General features: G+C 38.8%; 1 protein-coding gene across 11 annotated transcripts in view; it reads right to left on the minus strand.

Annotated features, from left to right (window-relative positions):
- Positions 1-7,102: 7,102 nt before the first annotated feature.
- CELF4 (CUGBP Elav-like family member 4) overlaps positions 7,103-10,106 on the minus strand; it is an 869,014-nt gene continuing 866,010 nt past the window's right edge. For 9 of the 11 annotated variants that reach the window (XR_010301404.1, XM_064140834.1, XM_064140830.1 and 6 more), the window contains one exon: positions 7,103-8,607. The gene's annotated coding sequence lies outside the window, so the exon portion shown is untranslated. The remainder of the gene's footprint in view (positions 8,608-10,106) is intronic. The other 2 variants (XR_010301405.1, XM_064140827.1) reach the window with 1 other exon arrangement.

Genomic DNA, 10,106 nt, shown 5'->3' on the forward strand with positions numbered 1-10,106 from the left:
TGAGACTGCTGCACACAGGAGAAGGGAATGCTTACCTGTATGTGGGCAAGGAAGCTTCTTCCCCAGTTTGTGCCCACTTGAGGTAATACATAACAAATTCAGAACTTATCAGATCAAGACCTATCAAGATGGTTTATGAATGCCATGTTGAGAAGAAGCTTGTACCAAGATGTTTCTTGCCGGCAGAACCTACTGTCATTTTACCAGTAACAGTACTATACAAGTTCCTCAGCATCAGTGAGGGGATGCTGGTTAGGCACCAACAAAGGCTTCAAAATTACCTGTGGCAAGTGCAAATGTACAAAGGGACAGGGCTCTGAGCAACAAAGTCTAGTTGAAGATATCCCCGCTCACTGCTTCAGACACTAGGGTGTCCTCATTCAATTAACAAATGGAGTACAAGGGCTTGCTTTGGTACCTTCTGAATTTTCTGGGAAGATGTCGTTGCTCTGCTGTGAATGCTTAGTGTAGTGAGAGGGCAGCTATGAGATTGAAACCTATTTTGGGGGCTGATTTCATCATAGGACAGTAGTGTTATTATAAAAGGTATTTTTACACACAGCTGGCTTATTTCTATTTCATTGTCTCTGCAGTGATAGGACAAATCAGATAGTTTCAAAAGACATTTGATACCTTCTTAGGTATCAGCTGCTTACTTTCCCAAGTGATGGTGTGCATTCAATTCTGCAAGCTGCTTGGTAGTGTTTGCACACTGGATTGAAACACCAGTTAATATGTGTCTTCCCATCTGCCGAACCCCTGTGGTGTGTAAGTTCTTCTTGGTACCACAAGCACCTCACATGCATCCCAAATACATGGGGCTGGTACTGCCAAGGTTTTTTCAGAACCAGGGAAAATGTACTATCGGAAACTGGAATATTCAAGGTGGAAAAGTCCTCACCTTGCTTTGCAATGACATTTCCAAATGTTACTCACATGAAGGGAAAACGGACATTGTTCTGTAGCCTCATCCAGAGCCCAGATCATCTCTTAAATCATCTCTTAATAAAAGAGGGCCGTCTAATGGGCAACTGTCTGGAAAGAGGGTGGGGTGGAAATGGAGAGAGGAATTGTTTCCTTTTATGTGTGTAAAGAAGTCAGAAGTGATGATATGGAAAAGTGATTCCAGGAAGGGATTTGCAGATGTCTTACAGACACAAAAATGTGATTTGGTGGTTGAGGTGTTGTGCTGGTTTGAGGCTAATTGAGATATTTTAATGAGAAAAAATAGCTTATAGGCTGTGAAAATAAAACAATAGTGATGTCTACTTCACTCATAGGTTCACTGAGATGTATAAAAACAAGGACACAAACAGATAAGACAGTCTCTATCTGTTGGAGTTCAGTGTTTGTGTTTTCTCCCTGAACTTCTGCTGCTCTGCCTGGATCTGTGTAACCCAACTAATCGTTCTGCTTCCAACTCCCCTTGCTGATCTTTCCAGTTCCCCTTGCAGGTAAGGCAGACTCTGGGATAAGGTAGAGAGGTGGAAAGAAGGTGGAAGGGTGGTTGGAAGCCCCTCCTGGGTAGTCTGATTTCTGGGATAGAGATTGTGTTTCTGTATTGCTTCTAATCTGTATATTTCTGTATATAGCTGTAAATATTTCTAATATAGTGTAAATATCTGCTTGTGTGATTGTGCTAAGCTGTAAGTATAGCTTCATTCCTTAACTTCCAGATGGCTGATTCTAGTCTGGGTGAATTCATTGTTGAGGGAGGGGCGGATAACTCCCAAACCATCGCAGATGTCTCCATGGGATTCCAGAAGGAATGACTGCAAACCATGTCTCGTACTTGTACCAGAGGTTGCCCCTAGCTATTCATGGGTATGAGATTGTAGTTTACTATAATCACACTAGTGCCAAGGAGCACAGACTCATAGATTGCACTGGGTTGGAAGGGACCCTTGAAGGTCATCTTGTCCAACTCCCCTACACTAAGCAGAGACATCTTTAACTAGATCAGGTTGCTCAGGGCCTTTCATGTAATGTGATTTAGGAGTTACAAGTAAGGACTCAGCATCAAACATACAGTTGCTTTTGAACCTCTGTAATGGAATGTTCCTGATCTGCTGTATCTTGGTCCAGATGGGCTGTCAGCTATAGGCTTTCAGGATGACTTGGTCTTTCACTTCATTTCCATTGCTTCAGACTGGGGCATTTCTGTGGCTGCTTGCCACATGCAGGAGTACACCCCTGTGTCAAAACAGCCCCACACTGCAAAGCTTTATTTGTTTTGCTTTACAGCACCTACAGTGTAAAAGGGTGACATTCCTTTAGCAAGAAGGATAGAGTCTCCATATGACAAGCAGTTAAATACTAAAACAGGGCCAATGTGTTTACACTGCCATGAGGAGTGTGTTTAAATCAACCATAAGATTATACCTACATTTGTTCTTCAGCTCCTCCTAGTCTGTGTCTCTATCATAACCAAAGAGTTGAGTGTGATGATTAAAGATCACTTAGTTCAGACACACCAATGTAAATGAACCTCTAGTGGGCTGACGGCATTGTGGTGCCTCTCTCCTTTCTGGAGACAGAAGTTGGAGGTTTGACTGCTGTGAGTTTGTTGTAAAATGCATGGAAAAGTTCTGGAAGAAAAGTGAGAGGACTGTGCATGTTCCCTCTTGTTCCACTTGCTGTCCCTGCATCTATGCAAAGCCATATATTTTTATGTGTACAAATCTGGGCACTGGAGGTGGCTTTAATGGCATTATCTGGCCTCCAGTTGGGAACTGCTTGCTCCACAACACTGTATATTTTATCTGCTATGTGTTGGAGGGTACCTGAAACAAGACTCTGAAATGTTGTCTCACAATCACCAGCCAAAAGCTTCCAAATACATATTAGTGATCAGAGGTGTCCCAGGTTGGGTGCCCCAGGGTGCAGTCCATCCTACGTGAATCATATGGCTGTGTCCTTCCACGTATGTCAGGACATAATCCACAGCCTCAAATCCTCTGTAGGCATATAACATCTGCCTTGAGATAGGGAGGGGGTCTTGTGTGTCACAAAGGTGAGTGGGAAAGGCAGACTGAGAAATGGGAAGTGAATCAAGTAGAACCTTTTACTGATTCCTTTGCTGTGCCATTGTGGGAAACTCAGCCTTCTCTACCTGATGTGGGGTTTTCCTTCTTTGAAGGGTTATCCACCCTTAATTCTCGAACTGGCCTTGGTCATAGGGTGTATCTCAGTTATTCTCATTCCAACATCTCATGGCAGAAAGCTAAAAGGCCTTTGCAGCTGAAACATCTTCTTACTGGATACTTAATCCTCATTTTCTGACCTAGTGACATCTGTGACCAGTTCCTGTACCTTTAGATCTCTTAGCTGATTACAGAGCACCTTTCTGATGAAAGGCAGGTGCGGGTGGTGTACGTGCACTTCTACATTTGTCTTTACTTTCAGAGGAAAAGAAACTACTGCCCATATTCCCACCTTGTATTCATCACCTGATTTACTTTTATTTCTATATTCCTGGACAGATATTAGTAACTTGTAATAGTAGTAACAAGAGTTTCTACTAATAGAACTTCCATCTGTGGAGTTCAAATTGTGGACAAGCACCATTAGTCTCATTTAGAAGTGGATTTAGCTGGTGCAACTTGTCCAAATGCAGATGTGTCTGTAAGAATCAGGAAGAGATTGCAAAGGCTCCTGATTTCGTAGAGTCATAGAAACAGAAAATGCTTCAGTCTGGAGGGGACACTTAAGGGTTATCTAGACAAACTCTCTCCATCCAGGCAGTGAACAGGGACATCTAAATCAGGTTTCTCAGAACCTCATGAAATCTGACCTTGACTATTTCCAGTGGCTTCTACTTTGCCTGTCTGTGCAGCCTGAGAGAGTTTACTCCCTCCCTTCCAGTTAAGAAAATGACTCCATGTACCTAGTCTGAATATCCCCTCTTTTGGCTTAAAACCATCACATGTTTCTAAAAAGATCAACCCTATATTTTTTTATAGGCTCCTTTTAAACATTGAATGACTGCAATAAGACTTCAGCCTTCTGTTCTCCAGGCTGAACAACACCAGTTGTCCTTGTAGCAGACATGTTCCGGCCCTCTGATAATTTTTTTTAGCTCTCATCTGGACCCTCTCCATCAGGTCCATGTCCTTGTACTGAAAGCCCCGAAGCTGAATGCAGTACTCCAGGTGAGGTCTCAGAGTGGAGTGGTAGAATTACCTTCCTTGACCTGTTGGTCATGCTTCTTCTGGTGTACCCTACAATGCAATTTGCCTTCTAGGCTGTGAGAGCACATTATTGGCTTATGTCCCACTCCAGGAGTCTCCTTGATTTCCTACAGGTTGCTGCACTACTTTTCCGCAGTTGTTGGTGTGGTTGAATTCTCCCAGTAGGACAAGAGACTATGAGAGCGAAGCCTTCTCTAGCTGGAGTAATAATGCTTCATTGTCAGGCTGCACATGATTGGGCAGCCTGTAGTAGACAGCAATCACAAGGTTTGCTTTGTGGCCTCAGTTTCTAATTCTTACCCATGAAGTCTCAACCTGCTCATGGCTATTCTTAAAGGACAGCTCCTCACACTCTATCCATTTCTTGACACATGCTCCTCCTTGCTTGCCTGCCCCTTATGAACACCTTGTGGCCACCAACAGCTACACTCCTGTCATGGAATTCATCCTACCAAATTTCTGTACTGGCAATCAGCTTGTAGCTCTCTAGCAAACATGGTATCACCCAGCTGCTCTTATTTGTTGCCCATATCGTATGCATTCATACAGAGGCACTTCAGATGAGCTATTGGCTGTCTTACTTTCTTAGAGGAACACCAACTTCTGTAAGACTTTGTCTGCACTGAAGTGTCCTACTCATGCCTCAAGACAACTACTTACTAACATCTGTCCTCACTAACATCCATCTCCTTTTAACCCTGGTGTGTCAACCAGGTTGTCACAGGCAACCCTGATCTTTACTAGGGGTTGGACTAAATGACTTTTGGAGGTCCCTTCCAACCTAGACCCTCCTTCACATTTAGTTTAAACTCATTAATGAGCCCCTCAAGCTCTTGAGCAAAGACCCTCTACCCACTTTGAGAAAGATGACTCTCCTTTGACACCAGCAACCCTGGCTGTGTTGGCTATGCCATTTTCAAAAAAACCAAAGCTGTGTTGACACCAGGCACAGAGCCATGTATTCATAGACTAGATCTGTCTGCTCTCTCTAGTGTCTGCCTGTAACTGGAAGGAGGGATGAAAAATACCATGTGCCCCAGATTCCCTCACTGAACATCCCACATCCTGAAGTCTCTTTTGACTGCACTTGGAGTTAGGAAACAAAAGCTCACTGTTTCCTCTTCACCTACGTGGAGATCAGTAACAGATAGTGGTCTAAGGGCTGTGCAGATCTAAGAAGTGATGTCCTTAACCTGGGCTCCAGGGAGGTGCCACATTTCCTTACAGGGACAGTCTGCTCAGTATATTGGACTCTCTTTTCTCCTCGATGAAGCCACCTACAAGTATTACCTTTCTTTTCTTTCCTGTGTTAGAAAGGTTGTGATTCATGGTGTAGCCCTTTCTGGCCTAAGATACATCTCTGGTGTAGGCGGACTGTCATCTATATCCTTCATTGACTGGCCTTCCTCAACCGGAATCTCATACCTGTTGTACAGAGGCACCCAAGAGAGTGAAGTGGGCAAGAAGCAGGTTTGCCTGCATTCCAAGCATGGACTTACCTCCATTCACTTCTTTGCCATTCATTTGCCACTCTATTCAGTTCAGCCCCAGCCTCAGCTCAGCTGATCTGGTACAATCATTTTCAAGGGAAAAAAAAACCATGAACATTCAAAAGGTAGGATGTGAGGGATGTTCAGGAAAAAAAAAATGAACTGCATCCTGCATCTCTGGAGACTGCTGAATTTCAGAAGGTTTCCCCAAAGCAGCAAAGGGAACAATGGCCTGAGCTTTGGCCTTTATACTTATCAGCATGAAAAAACCATGAGTATGAAATCAAACAACAGGCTTCAAATGGCAGCTACAGTGACTCTAATTTGTGTGTACCATTATTTGATCTTCTAACCTACTAGGTTTAAGGTAAACCACAATGGAATATCAAGCAGACATTAAATGAAACAGTGTCATTAATTCAATCCATTGAGATATGTTTTATATAACAAAGGGATTTGTTCTCATACTCAAACAATGTATATTAATGAAAGAGTTGAAATGGATTCATTTTGTTCTCAAGGCAAACACATTAAGGAAAACCATCAAAAAGCAAAGAACATGGCTTTTTTTTTTTTTTAAACTGTGCTTTATTTAGGGCTAAGCTGGAAAGCGTCATTCAATAATTACAGAAGATTACAAGGAGTTTTAGGGAATTGAGAGTGAAAGAGCAGTTGTATGGAACTGCATCTGCGTTACACGTCTGTAATTCCTAGCTGTGGGCTCAGTCTGTCTGTCCTTACTCAGGCAAAATACCCGTTACATCCCCATGGGAGTTCTGACAGAGTAAGGACTGCAAGATGAGGCCCAGTAGGGAATTAAGAGTAAACTAAATGAAAATAAAATAAAGTAAATAAATAAAAACAAAACAGAAAGGAAAAAAACTTTGAGATCAAGATAAAAAATACTAAGAAAACCAAACAAGAACATTAAAACAGAGTAAAACCACAATAAATAATCAGAAGCAATTATCACACTACTCAGTTGATGCAAACAAGTGTGAGAATGATGTAAATCAAGTTTTAAGACTGTGAAAATAAATTATAATAAATATGATATACTTTAAAATATATGTGTTCTTAAATAATTAATTGGTTTTTTTTCTTTATCTGAGTCAGATTTTTTAAAGCAATGTCTTATTTTTTTTTTAAACTGGTCTAAAGTCATTTACCAAAGATAAATATCGTGCTTTCATTAAATAGTTTTCCTTGTTTTTTTTTTCTCTATCATTACAATTAAAAGTCCTACAAAATATGCAAATTTATTTACAGAGAAACAGAGCCAGCATCTTTTTTTTTTTTTTTTAAACATCCCCCTGTTTTTCAAAATTCCTTGTAAACAGTTTCAGAAGTTCTTCAAAGAGATTGTATGTTTCTTGGTTTTTTTTTTTTTTTTGGTTTTTGTGGTTTTTTTTGTGTGTGTAGTTTTTTTTTTTAAGTTTTTTATATTTTTTAATTTTTTTTTTATTTTTTTTTTTTAAGATTAAGGTACTAGGCTAACCCTTGCCCTGAAGGTTTCTAGAGCAAATATGGAAGCTACTGAAGCATAAGATGATGGGAAATTTGCGGATAGCAGATCATGAAGACATGAAGCGTTTAGCTGTGTTTCGTTGTTCAAGTTAGAACGAACGTCTGATAAAAAGACAGCTGTTTCCCATTTGCATTGTCTACAGAATCAAGTTTTGTTTCTTTTATTTTTTTTTCTTAATAGCTGGAATGCTTGCAGTTAAAAAAGCTGCCAAAGTAGCCATTTATCTCCTTTTTCTCCTTAATAAATAACAGCATCCAACAGCAATTGGCAGAGTAGGAATTTATGCTCAATCTAAACTCTACAAAAAAATTACAGTTCTACAACATCTTTGTTTTTAGCATTAACGCTAACTTCTATGTAGTTTTTTTTTTTACTTTTTTGGCTTTTTTGTGATTTTTTTTGTGTGTTTTTTATTTTTTATGTTGTCTAATTTTTTTTTCTATTATATAGGTATTTTAAACTTTTTTTTTTTTTAATTCTGTACAACTATTAGGATTTTAAATGGGAAGAGTTAGAAGCATTTACAAACCTTTCTTGTTTTCCATTTAATATCAACCATCTTTCCTTTCTCTTTTCTATGCCTTTTTATGTATTTATTTATGTATTTATTTATTAACTTTTTTTTTTGCTTTTCATAGATATCCGTCTTACCTGCCTTTAACAGCACAATCCTTACGTATTATACAGAAAACCATACGAAAGCTTCATAGACTCTAATTAATGTATAACCAAAGAACCTCCCAAAGTATCAAAGAACTATTACCTTGCCATTTTAAAAGCATTTAAGCAGTATTATTTTTTTAATGATTTTTTTTTTTTTTTTTTTTTTTTTTTTTTTTTTAGTTTTTACATATTTCATATAATTGCTCTCAAAAACTGTTTTAGGAACAGCTCAGAGAAAAGGAAAGAACTTCCATATTTTACATACAGCTACAAGTCTGCGGTAAAAAGTTTTGTCCTTTGGTCCCTATATAGCTAAGGAATGACAGATAAAGATGCTCAGTGACTGTTACCATGGGTCACGCATGGTAACCGCATCCTTGGTGGCAAACAGGCACTCCTTTGTCAGTATCCAGGTTTGCATCTCCTGTTTGAAGAAAAGCCGCTGTGGTGATATCAGTGTCTCTTCAGAAATCCTAGTTGATCTTGTTCCTGTTCTGATTTTACTTATGTGTTTGTTTGTTTGCTTTCAAGCGCATGTCCTTCGAAGTCAGCAGATGTGATACTTTTCTTGAAGAAATGTTACAGTCTAAACAATCAAAGAGAGAATAAGTCTGAAGTCTTCAGCTTGATTGATATTTGCTGATATGTCAAAGGTGTAATCCAACAGTTCCTGTTTTTTTTTTTTAATATGTGTATACTTTTTATTTTCCTAAATGTAGCCCATTCAGCTGCTGCCCTAAAAAATGAAGAAGATCATTGCAAATTAAATAAAAAAGGGGAGGGAGAAGTAGGGAAGGTGAGGGGTGGGGGGCGGTGGGGTGCGTTTGGGACAGGGAGTAAAATGACCTAAAAAATGAAGAAAGGAAATTAAAAACAAGCCTGTTCTTTTGGGCCCAATCCTGCTCCTGTTGAAAGCAATGGGTGTTTTCTTCTTCCTTCAATTGGCACAGGATGGGGCTTCTGGTTTCATGTTTTGCTTTTGGAGGCATTGGCTCTGATTCTGCTCCCACTCAACGTCAATAGTAAGATTCCCCTTGACTTTAGTGAGAACTGGATCAAACCCAAAGCGAGCAAGGTAGTCACGATCATGATAGAGAAAAATACAATTGCTCCTAATATATTAATAAAGAAAAATAATAGTAAGACATGTCTGTGTAAATCTGTATCACTAGGTATGTGCAGATAGCTGCATTTTAATTATTTTTAAGTGCCACTTTTCAATGCCAGATCACAATCTTGCTTGATGGGCTTTTGTAGAGTGAAAGGCATTGAGAAAGAATTGCTCTACATTTTAATAGCGTGCCATCTATGACAGTGTATGAGCTTTCCGTCGAGACATAGCTGCCAATAACATTTACACTTTTGTGAATGTCAGAAAGTAGGACTTTGAACAGGCAATTTATAGGAGGTTAAATAAAATAAAATGGCTGTTGGAATAAACTTAAAAAAAAAAAACAGAAAAAAAAGTGAAGCTAACGTTTCTTAAATAAAAAAGTTACTTAAAAAAATGTAATCATGATCCGACTAGGCTTGACATTTAAGTAGGATGCTTAATCATTAAGGATTAGCTCTTATCTCTTTCTAGCAAGCAGGTTCTTCTTATACACTCGGTGATTTATTACATCAAGAAACTTAGAAACTGCAAAAGGTCCACTCTGGTGGAAAAGTGTCATGCGGAATATCAATCCATGCTGGCAGGTTTTCACACTGTTGGTTCAACAAACAGCAAACCGTACACAGCAGTCTAAACAATTACAACACCAAAAATAATAATAATAATAATAGAATAAAAAAATAAAAAAAAAAACACTCGTCAAGGACCCTTTTTCAGTTGTAAACAAAAAGATGCATTTTGCTTTTTTTTTTTTGCCTTTTTTTTTTTTTTTTGGTCTGGATGTTTTTTTTTTCCCCCACTCAAAACAATCCCTCCCTCACCCTGCACAATTAATTTTGGCTGGAGTTGCTGTAATACAGAACCTTAGAATTAGGAGTTCTTGAAAAGACATACAATGAGACTTTTCTTGGGGTTGCTTTTTTTTTTTTCTTATTTTTGATTGCTATAGTTTTCAAACTACTGTTACTATCATTACTGGTTTTAGGTTTGTGGTTTGTTGTTTTTTTTTTTTGGGTCTTTTTTTTTTTTGGTCTTTTTGTTTGTTTGTTTGTTTTGTTATTACTTAATAAAAAAATTTAGAGAGTGATTTGAAATATCCTAAAGGGAAAAAAAGGGTGTCA

Source organism: Pogoniulus pusillus, chromosome Z, assembly GCF_015220805.1.
Source record: "Pogoniulus pusillus isolate bPogPus1 chromosome Z, bPogPus1.pri, whole genome shotgun sequence".
Classification (NCBI taxonomy): Eukaryota; Metazoa; Chordata; class Aves; order Piciformes; family Lybiidae; genus Pogoniulus; species Pogoniulus pusillus.